The sequence below is a fragment of the Podarcis liolepis genome, assembly GCF_965112155.1.
Source record: "Podarcis liolepis genome assembly, chromosome: 5".
NCBI lineage: Eukaryota > Metazoa > Chordata > Lepidosauria > Squamata > Lacertidae > Podarcis > Podarcis liolepis.
Window position 1 is genome coordinate 90,498,748 of NC_139556.1, and position 12,186 is coordinate 90,510,933.

The following is a 12,186-nucleotide window of genomic DNA, read 5'->3' on the forward strand; positions in this document are numbered from 1 at the left end:
GCTTGGAGGGGTAAGTGCCTATCCCTCCAAATGATGCGGAAAGGGAATTCCGTTAAAGGAATCCAGGGGCTTGCCATTCTTTTCGTCCTTGTCCGTGGAGCCGGACTTGGGCCGTGCAAGCCCCAACGGAACATGAGGGTGAGAGGTGTGGGTCTGTGTCCCAGCTTCATCTCTCACCCAATACTTGTTTCCCACGCTGGCTTCCGGTGGTGTCCGGAAGGGACCAGCTCTGTCCTTGGGGGCAAGGACAGATAGTCATAACCAATGCCTAAGCAACCACTCACATTTTTTGTATTTGAATAAAGTTGTGGCCAAAAATTATGCCAAAAACTTAAACAAAAAATGAAGTGTGCAGTGTGAATTATTTTGGGGGGTGGCATTGTGGGACTCAACACGCAACTATACTTTAATTAACAGTTTTGCTTCACCTTTTCCAAACATGCCCTCCTATTTAGATCACAGTGAGTTTGCTTTGTTTATACTCTGGTGAAGAGATTTGTGAGCTGGAGGTCAGGAGAATTTTGAGGAAAGGACATTGCATTGCTGCAAAGGATCTCCTTGGAAATGATGAAGGGAATCAGATTAGTTTTGACACTGTGTGAACTGCTGGCTGATTGATTGTTTTCCTTCCCATCGAGATTAGCTGTTGTTGCTGTTTTAATAAGAAAAGAGTCATTTCTTTAAAAAAAGAAAAGAAAGAAGGAGAGGAAGGAGAGGAAAAGATCAAACTGCTTCCCTTTGCAACATTCTGAATCCTATTCCAAATGGCAGCATTGGCCAGTGGTGTTGTCTGGGTACCAATCTGGGATAGAAGCCCATGGTTCCACTTAACTGAATGAGCAGGAGGACCCCTACAAAACATGAGGACAAATTTATCATATTTTGATACTAACTAAGAGAGCCTCCTATAGGACCATGAACTCCTAGGCCTAAATTTACCTAAGGACATCACTGGTGGCCTCATTGATGGTTTTCCATTGCTGTGCAATGATACATATTTGCAGGCATTTAACTTACTAAGACGTGAAGTTTTTAAATCTCCTGAATGTATTAGTTTTTAATTGGTTTGTCAGCTAGCTCTTCTTCCTTTACAATTAGCCAGGATTTTATTATTTTAATTATTTGTTACATTGCAAACTGCCTTGATCAATTTTAATTAACAGAAGAGACGGTGTGGGGAGACTGTAATGCAATATCCATTGCCTCTGGTATCTTTAGTATCTCTAAGCACATACAGGATTTATTTTAAATGAGTTCTCCCCCCATTCAAATTTTGATTGTGCATGAGAAAGCCGACCTGGCTTATATTACCAAGACTTGGTGGGGTGAGTAAGTCTTATGCCCCTCTGGGTATTTGATGTAGCATCAGAGCAGGCCTGAGGATCAGGGAGTGGGATCAATGTAGCAGGAATTCAATCCTTCAGTCTTCTTGAGTGGGAAGCTAGAGTGTTTGTGCCTTGCATTGGGCATTAAGGACAGATTAAGGATTCTACTGGTTTACTAGCAGTCCTTGCTACTGTCTGAGGGCTCCCTTGGACAAAAAACAAGGACACCAGCCAGGAATACCAAAGCAAAACAGCAGCCAGTACGCTTGGTCTTTATTGAAGACTTTATTGTGACAGGACTCCCACCTGCCACAAGGTGGAACAAGATGGAAGCCCCGAACAAAAGAGCACCCAAACTTTTATTAGCTGCTAATCCCCATGTTACTTCCCCCCCATACTACATCACTAAGACATCATGGTTACATCATGAAAGGGGAGGTCTGGTGGCAGTAATCTGAGCATCCTGGACCCTGCCCCATGGTTCTCCTTGCCCTCCACCAAACACCCTCCAAGTGTAACAAAAGAGATATTTTCCCAGCCAAGTTAACCACACCCTTTTGTCTTCATCTGGGTTTGTTATTTCTGGAATGGCTACCTGTCTGGCACTCAGGTGCCAGGAATTATCACTCAGGCAGAGGGGCTGCTGAGTAGCTGAGCTCACATGTCTGAAGTTTTCCCAGTGAGCCGGCACATAGATACATTTATCAGTGAATTGTTACATTTGGTATCGTGCCTCAAAGGCCCTTTGAATAGATAGGAAGAAACTGTGATGAAGTGTTTTGTGGGGACAAATCACAAAAGTCACAAAAGTGATTCTGCTGATTTTGGTAGTGGACTGCATGTGCATGGTATCTGCTGGAGGGGCAACCCCCCCCCAAACCGATACATAAATTCCTGCAACACGACTTAGCAGTCTTCCTTATCTGAGCTGACAGTGGGGGTCTTGGCTGTGGTGTTGAAAACGGCTAGGTTGTTGGCCGTGGTATTTTTCTAGAAAAAGAGGTGCCAGAGCTTACCACAAACTTCTCCCTTGTTCTCTTAGAATAGCAATGGTGCTCACTTGAGAGGCACCGGAACTGAGTTCTAGGGGTTTCTAGCTGGAAAAAGGGGGGGGGAAGCCCTGGCTGTTGGTCTTGGGGGATTTCAACGTTCTTGCTGACGTCACCAAATCTGAGGCAGCTAAATATTTACTATATATTTTGGAAAGCAGTTTGTTGGTTTGCTATGCATTACGACACTTCTTAAGATATTTTAAGCACATTTTGCATGATGGTTCTTCTTCGTATTATTATCATTTATTAAATTTGTATACTGTTCTTCATCCGAGGATCACAGGGTGGTTCACAACATAAAAATACAAAATACATAATAAAACAAACCAATAAACCCCATCCCCACCCATGAACACATTTAAAAGGTCGTAGCTTGTTCAATTAACCAAAGGCCTGGCTATAGAGAAACATTTTCGCCTGGCACCTAAATATATGCAATGAAGTCACCAGGCAAGCTTCCCTAGAGAGAGCATGAAATAAAAAAGTAGGTTTTGTTGCTGTTGTTGTTGAATCCCATTTTGAATTGAGATGGTGGACTGAACCCTTCAGAGCTTTATTAAAGAAAAGGGATTTTCTTTTTCTTTCTATCCTTGCATACAGTTTGATTCTCTTTAGAATCAAGATGGTGGACTAAAACCTTCAAGGACTTCACTGATTTTAACCAGCTGTTGCATAACAAGCAGTTTTTGTCTATGTCAGCATACAGTCGAACACCATTTTTAATTAAGATGGCTGACTGGAGCTTTCAAAACTGCACTGAGTTTTTTGGTTTCTTTGAATTCCTCAGCAACGCCGGGTTATGAGGCTGCTAGTAAATAATAATAGGAAACTGGAGTCAAATATCTGAAATTCTGTGTCACCCTTGACATTCTGGACCTCAGCCCACAACTTGTCCAGTCTCTCTCCTTCCTATCAACAGCACACATCCTCTTTGTCCCCTAGACCCTGTATGAGGTTTTCTTCCCAGGTCCGATTAAAAAAAGAAACCACAAGAATAGACTGAACCTGAGGGGTTTGAACTGAAAAGCTGAGAAGGAAGCATGGATAGAAGGAAGAACACACTTCACGGGAAAATCAATACGGCCATGAGAAAGCTACTTCAAACAACCAAGTTTCTATAATTGTCAATACAGATTCACTTAAATACAATTTGTCTTCTTCCACGGGTGTAACATCTGCCAAAAGTGAGCATTTCACAAGATGCCAGGCTCTTCATACACATCCTAATGGGGGTTATGGATTTAGGATGTATGCTTGTGTATGCACATACGTTGTGAAAATAAATATACTTGCCTTAGTTTCCACCCACAGCAGTTGTCATAGCAACCTGCTGCACCTACTTCAGCTGTCACACACCAGTATTCACTGAGAAATATATTGTATAATGGGGGCGCAAGTGTGGCTTGCGTTAGTCATGTGCGGGTATCATGCATACCTGTGCTTCACGAAATAAAGAAAATGATTACTACCTGCACACAATGGCTTCAAAATTAAGAAAACATATTTTTTTGTCAATTGCAGTTAAAATTTAGATATATTTTTAATGCATTCTGACAGTAGGTTTTTTTTTGGGGGGGACACCACAAGTAGTACTTCGTCTCCCTTGCACAACCTCAGCTTTTGCAAATCCCCCAAATTTAAAATAGCCTATGGTATATCTATGTGTTTAGATCCCATGATTGTAGCATCTCTGTCCTTCCTCCCATGGGTGGGAATCATCATCATCGTCATTTTTAATTTGTATACTATCTTTCTATCTTACAATACTCAAGGCGGAGTATTGGATTGCTAGTAGCCACTGAAACCTTTGCCCTCCATGAACTTGTCCAACTTGAAGCCGTCCAAGTTGGTGGCCATCACATCTTCCAGTGGGAGAAAGTTCCACAGTTTAGCTACGCACTGCATGAAGAAGCTCTCTCTTTTATCTGTTGCGAATCTTCCAACATTTAGCTGTTACATGAAAGAGATTGAAACTTTTCTCTATCCACATTCTCCATGCTATGAATAATTTTATAGACTTCTATCGTGTCACCTCTTAGCTTTTATCTAAATTAAAAAGACCTTTCTTCATGGGGGGGGGAGTCACTCCATTCCCTTGATAATTTGGGTTGAACCTTTTCCAATTCTAGAATATTCCTTTGATGTGAGGTGACTAGGACTGTACAAAGCATGCCAATGCTAGTTGGTTTCTCACCCTTGTGAGGTGATTTCAGTCTTCGTACCTGTTATACGGTATGTTTGCTTACACGGCCAGCTTGATATTTTGCGATGTGGTGGCGTGGAAATACTTTTTTATAAATAATACAATTTGTATTACTTTCTCACTCTGGCTTGGATTTTAGGGTTGAGCTGATCGTATTTTGGCGTGTCTGTTTAATGCTGCATTTCACCTAGAGAATTCAGTTTTATGAGGTCATAGAATCATAGAGTTGGAATAGACCACAAAGGCCATCGAGTCCAACCCCCTGCCAAGCAGGAAACACCATCAGAGCACTCCTGACATATGGTTGTCAAGCCTCTGCTTAAAGACCTCCAAAGTAGGAGACTCCACCACACTCCTTGGCAGCAAATTCCACTGTCAAACAGCTCTTACTGTCAGGAAGTTCTTCCTAATGTTTAGGTGGAATCTTCTTGTAGTTTGGATCTCCGTGTCCGCTTCTCTGGAGCAGCAGAAAACAACCTTTCTCCCTCCTCTATATGACATCCTTTTATATATTTGAACATGGCTATCATATCACCCCTTAACCACCTCTTCTCCAGGCTAAACATGCCCAGCTCCCTTAGCCGTTCCTCATAAGGCATCGTTTCCAGGCCTTTGACCATTTTGGTTGCCCTCCTCTGGACATGTTCCAGTTTGTCAGTGTCCTTCTTGAACTGTGGTGCCCAGAACTGGACACAGTACTCCAGGTGAGGTCTGACCAGAGCAGAATACAGTGGCACTATTACTTCCCTTGATCTAGATGCTATACTCCTATTGATGCAGCCCAGAATTGCATTGGCTTTTTTAGCTGCCGTGTCACACTGTTGGTTCATGTCAAGTTTGTGGTCAACCAAGACTCCTAGATCCTTTTCACATGTACTGCTCTCAAGCCAGGTGTCACCCATCTTGTATTTGTGCCTCTCATTTGTGCCTCTCAGGTGACTGGTAAAGATGCACAAATAATGACATTTCTCAGAGATGCCCACTCAGGACCAACCCAAGTCATTTCACTGCCTGAGGTGGAATGGCAAAGGTCCATAGTCAAAGGTCACATTCGTACTTTACATTTAAAGCATTATTAAATGACCTGAACAGTCATGGCTTCCCCCAGAGCATCCTGGGAACTGTAGTTTGTTAACAACAACAACCACCACCCATCTGGCTGGGCCACACTGGGTGGCTCCCAACAGAATATTACAAACACACAGGTGTTTCTTTGGTGGGGGAAAATGTTGTAATCATGAATTAACTCACTGGTAAAACCCCACTGCCCTTTCACCCTACCATCTCAGTCTGCCTAATGCAGGTCCTATTCTATACCTCCTCCAGCTACACAGTTGTGAAGCTCTCCTGAAAGCGTTTTTGTTAGTGCATGAATTTCCCGTGAGAAAATGAATGCTCCTTAGGAAATCTTGATCTTATTTAGAGAACCCTTTCCAATTAAAGGAGGAAAAAGCCCTCCTCTGAGTACTCCCTTTCAGTGGGAAATAGCTGTGATAGGCAACATAGAAAAATGGTTATTGCTTATTCAGAGAAGCAGCCATTAAATGCAATTTTATACCATTTTTATGATATGCTTACGTGGACAGATACTTAAGCATTCTTGATTAGCATGCATCCTCCTGACCAAAATATTCCTTTAAAACTGTTGCAAATGCAGAGTGCTTGGACGCTGCCGATATATGTTGGCTTCTGTGTTTTTGGTTTTTGTGTGCGTTGTTTTATTTTTTTGGTTTTGTTTTGCTAAGAGTCAGCACTTACAGCCATTTGATTTGACATGCTGCCGCTGCGTTCTGTTTTATATGCAGACTAGGATGAAGGCAGCTGTGCGGGAATGCTGACTTCTTACTTCCAGTGCCATAAAAATAAGCATTTTAGAGCCTTCCATGTTTGGCTTTGCTTTTGCTGTAGCATGTACGCAAAACATTGTTTCTGAGGGCTGTCTATCGATTCCATGTGGTGTGATGTGGTGTCATGTTGTGACTTTTTGAAATAGTGGTGCATAACCTGCAGCCTTCATTGGATCTCGCTGGACAACAAGTCCCATCAGATTCAGCCAGCATGGCCAATGGTCAGAGATAATGTGAGTTGTCAGTAAACAACAGCTTGAGGGATACCCATTCCTTACTGCTGTTTTAAGTGGAGGCAATCCACACAAATATTGGCATCTAGGTATCAAGGACTTCTGTGTTTTGTAGCTGACTGGATAGAAAACACATCGTGGGAGGGGTGCTATTTCACGTAACCGTGATATACTCTCTGGCTCAGAGTTAGACTCCATCTGCACTACACATTTAAAATAGAATAACAACAACAACAACAACAACAACAACAACAACAACAACAACAACAATTTATTTGTACCCCGCCCATCTGGCTGGGTTTCCCCAGCCACTCTGGGTGGCTTCCATAGAAACCAAAAATACACTAAAATATCACACATTAAAAACTTCCCTAAACAGGGCTGCCTTAAGATGTCTTCTGAATGTCAGGTAGTTATTTATTGCTTTGACATCTGATGGGAGGGCGTTCCACAGGGCGGGCGCCACTACCGAGAAGGCCCTCTGCCTGGTTCCCTGTAGCTTTGCTTCTCGCAATGAGGGAACCGCCAGAAGGCCCCAGAAATCATACCACTTTAAACAGTCTTGGCTTCCCCCAAAGAATTCTGGGAACTGCCATGTGTGTCAGGAGTGCGTGCAGGAGCCAGGCCCTGTGACCAGTAGGACTTTGCAGGACTGGGGCCTTCCTAAGTTTGTTCTGAAGAGGCAGGCAAGGCTGCACAGGTGAGGCCAATTGGTAACTCACAGCACCTGGTGGCAAGAGCCAGGAAGGGATATAAGGTCAGCATTTCTCTTCGGCTCTTTGTCACAGCAACACACTTCCTGCCTTGCTGCGTTTGGCTCCTTGATCCTTGGACCCTTGACTTTGTGACTCCTTGCTTCCTGACCCTCAGCCTCTTGACTTTCTGACTCCTGGCTTCTGGACTCCCATTCCTGCTCCCTCCCTGCCATCTTGCCTCCGGTCCCGATGTCCCCAGCCGGGACTTCGATTGCCCGTGAACTGGACTGTGACAATGTATCAAAGATGCTGAGAGTTGTTACGAAAGACCCTGATTCCCTTTCAAAGAGCTACAGTTCATAGAGTGATTTAACAATACAGTGGTGCCCCGCAAGACGAATGCCTCGCAAGACGGAAAACTCGCTAGACGAAAGAGTTTTCCGTTTTGGAGGTGCTTCGCAAAACAAATTTCCTATGGGCTTGCTTCGCAAGACGACAATGTCTTGCGAGTTCCTGCTGGTTTCCCCCCCCCTTTTCTAAGCCGCTAAGCCACTTATCAGCTGATCCGATCAGTAGATAAGCCGCTAAAAGCCGCTAAAAGCCGCTAAAAGCCGCTAAAAGCCGCTAAAAGTGCTAATCTGCTAATCCTTCAATGGGCTTGCTTCGCAAGATGAAAAAACCGCTAGACGAAGAGAATCACAGAACGGATTCTTTTCGTCTTGCGAGGCACCACTGTAGAATCATAGAATTGCAAAGCAGCAGGTCCCGGGGGGGTGTCATTTAGTCCACCCCACCCCCCATGCAGGAATCTTTTGCCCAACATGGGGCTCGAACCCATGACCATTAGATTAAGAGTCTCATGCTCTATCGGGTGAGCTATCCCAGATTGTCGCTGAATTCCCTGTAAAAGGGAACTCTGATAATTCTGGTTATGCGAGGAAAATAAGTGTCTCATTGCAACTCTAAGCACCCTTGAGCAACTACAGTTCCCAATATTCTTTGGGGAAAACCATGGCTGCTTAAATAATTATGATACTGCTTTAAATGTATAGCACAAATGGAACCTTATTGCAAATTGATGTTTCCAGTGCTCTCTTTAATCCACATAAACTCTACATAAATTATTTATAAAGCACCTGAAAAATATTGGTTCCTGTTAACTAGGTCATTCTTGTATGGTTTGGAGATTCTACTATAAGAATATGTTTACTATAGGAATGTAAACCAGGTCAGTTCATATGGGGAGAGGCGGGCCTTTTGGTTATTGTAGTCCTGAGCCATTTAAGGCTTTATAGATCAAAATCAGCACTTTGAATTCAGCCCAGAAACCAATTGGCAGCCAGTGCAGTTGGACCAGGGTCAGTGTCTTGCCCCGGTGAGCAACCTGGCCGCTGAATTCTGCACCTGCTGAAGTTTCTGAACTACTATCCGAGGCAGCCCCATTGCAGTAATCTAACCTATGGGTTACCATAGCATAGATGACAGAAGTTTGCTTTTCCCTGTCCAGATAGATCACGGAGCCTCAAGTGACAGCAAAGGGTCCAGAAGCACCCCAAATTGTGTACCTGCTCCTTCAGAGGAAGTGTAACCCCATCAAGAACAGGCAACCTCCCATCCATCCGGTCAAGGGAACCATCCAGTCTTATCTGAATTGAGCTTCAGTTTGTTGCCTCTCGTTCAGTCCATTACTAAGACAAGACATCAGTTCAGTATATACACTGCCTCACCTGCAGACATAAAGGAAAACTAGAGCTGTGTGTCATCAGCATGTTGCTGACAACATACTCTGAAACTCTGGATGACCCCACTCTGCAGTTTCATGTAGATGTTAAGCAGCATGTGGGATAAAATCAAGCCATAGAATCATAGAGTTGGAAGAGACCACAAGGGCCATCGAGTCCAACCCCCTGCCAAGCAGGAAACACCATCAGAGCACTCCTGACATATGGTTGTCAAGCCTCTGCTTAAAGACCTCCAAAGAAGCAGACTCCACCACACTCCTTGGCAGCAAATTCCACTGTCGAACAGCTCTTACTGTCAGGAAGTTCTTCCTAATGTTTAGGTGGAATCTTCTTTCTTGTAGTTCGGATCCATTGCTCCGTGTCCGCTTCTCTGGAGCAGCAGAAAACATCCCTTTATATATTTGAACATGGCTATAATATCACCCCTTAACCTCCTCTTCTCCAGGCTCAGCTCCCTTAGCCGTTCCTCATAAGGCATTGTTTCCAGGCCTTTGACCATTTTGGTTGCCCTCCTCTGGACACGTTCCAGTTTGTCAGTGTCCTTCTTGAACTGTGGTGCCCAGAACTGGACACAGTACTCCAGGTGAGGTCTGACCAGAGCAGAATACAGTGGCACTATTACTTCCCTTGATCTAGATGCTATACTCCTATTGATGCAGCCCAGAATTGCATTGGCTTTTTTAGCTGCCGCATCACACTGTTGGCTCATGTCAAGTTTGTGGTCAACCAAGACTCCTAGATCCTTTTCACATGTACTGCTTTCAAGCCAGGTGTCACCCATCTTGTATTTGTGCCTTCAAGAACCCCACGTTGAAGGCTCCACAGGGCTGAAGAGCACGCCCCAAACATCATCCTTTAGAAACAACCATCCAAGTAGGTCTGGAACCACTGCAAAGTGGTCCACCCACGCCCAACTTGGATAGCTGCTCCAGGAGGATACTATGGTCAATGTTTATTGAAAGTCAATGAGAGGTTGAGGAGAATTAACATGGACAAATTTTCCCCGTCTCTCTCTCAACCAAAGCAGTTTCTGTGCCAAAAGTGGGCCTAAACTCCAATGGAGATGGATCTAGAAAATCAGTTTCCTCCAGGAGTGTCTGGATCTGGTCCACAACCACCGCTCAAGAACCTTGTATAGGGCCTTAGTACCATCACATTGAATTTGGCCAGGTAGCAGATTGGCAGCCAGTGGAACTTCGACAAGGAAGGTGTTTTACCCTGGCAGAAGTTTGACCCCACAAGCAACCTAGTTGCCACATTCTGCACCAGCTGCAACCTCCAGACCAAGGGTGGCCCAACACAGAGTACATTGTAGTAATCCAGCTGTGAGATTAATGTAGTACCAAGCAGTATAGGCCCTGGCACTGTGGGATCCAGTTCAACCGCTTCCTGCTTGCTAGCCTTGGATTCAGTGAGTCCTTGATCACCGCTATCATGCTTAAAGCCAAACCTGGTTACCACCTCTGCCTCTGATTCAGTGCCTGTTCACTGCTGGACTCTAGAGTGATGGCAATTATATTAACATTAGGTGATTTTTTTCCAGGCATGTGTCTCCTAACACTGGTACAGCCCAGATGTTTGCGATGTTGATAGAACCACTTTATGAGCAACAGCAACTGGACAGGAGAGTGACTGAAGAGTGTGTGCTGGGTTTACAAAACGTTTTATCATTGGAGAGTTATTATGTGCTGGTGGCAAGTCTATTAGCAATGTCATTTGGGGCACTGTCGGTGGGCGAGGACCTCCAAATGGCTAATCCTTTGTAAGGAAATAGGATTTGCAAATTAGGAGCAGTGTAGATCTAGATAGGGTGCCCTCTCTCTCTCCCTCTCTTGTGTTAACATACAGTGGGCTGTATCTGCATTTTGGAGTATTTTGTAATCTCCTTTCTCCCCTTTTCAAATACGATTGCTCAACTCCCTCTCTGTGCTGCCGCATATAAGTAGGTTCATCCAATATGTGACCCAGAAAACGCTATCTGGAAGATGGATCTTAGATAAAGAAAATTTATTAATGTGTAACAAGGAGTGGGAGGAGGCCGCGATGCGGGTGTCAGTCAGATACCCGTCACATTGAGGAGTTAATATCTGTATCTGCATTTCATTCTAATTGATGGGTCTGTCTGCTGTTTGAAAAGCGTTAAATTGCCGCTGCTTATGTGATGGAATGTCTATTGTCAAAGTATGAATGAAAACGATGTCTCGTCCCTGCAGTCAGTTTAGAAAATGATTTGTAGGGAATTGACTTTGAATGTTTAGATTAGAGGTCAGAGTTCTACTTTGAAGGTGTGCGTGTTGAGATAGAAATATGCCTGGAACTGCCACTGTCATACTCTGCCATTAAGGAAACCATTTTGCTAAGAATACCAACCAGGCAGTGACTTTGATTCATTTAAAATGGGAGAGAGACGAAGGAGGGGGGAACCCAACAAGTAACTGGAGGAGATTAAATCAGATCAGCAGGACAAATTCCAAGTAAATTAACGAGACATTCAAGAACTGTGCATTTATATACAGGTAACGAATAAAGCATTCTGTCCAGATGGAAGGCTTTTGCTGACCAATTAAAGAGAACAAAATGTCACCCTGGAAGTTTCAACATAAGCCAGCACTTCCTGACTTGGGTAGATGACTGGTAAAATGCTTTTTTATCCTCCCTGAATCATTCTTTTTACTGAGAAGCACTATAAGCAACAACTTGCATCATTGGTCATGCCTGCCAGGTCTGATGGGAGTCAGAGTCCAAAAAACTTTGGAGGGGACCAGATACAATGGGAAGGAGCACGACAAGACACTGTGACCTCAGTCGGGGCTCATCCTCACTTCCATTTGCGCTGCTGCTTTCACCCAGGAAAACCAATTGGGTTTTCCCTGGATCAACATTTACTCTAAATTAGCACTAAAGAGTGAATTTTTCAGGAGAAAGCAGAGGGAGGAAGGCAAAACCATTTGGACTCATGTCTCGAAAGCATGCAGCAAGCAGAAAACCACTTGGGCTACTAACCTTTTCTGGGCATGGGGCAAGCAGAGGTGTGGGTGAGCTCTCAGATTCATCATTTCACTTATTCCCCAACAGGCATAAAAAGGGAT

The 12,186-nt window shown here is 44.0% G+C and overlaps 1 protein-coding gene across 5 annotated transcripts in view; it reads left to right on the forward strand.

Annotated features, from left to right (window-relative positions):
- The window catches only part of NAALADL2 (N-acetylated alpha-linked acidic dipeptidase like 2), a 644,561-nt gene that overhangs the window by 234,438 nt on the left and 397,937 nt on the right, over nucleotides 1-12,186 (forward strand). The window lies entirely within an intron of this gene.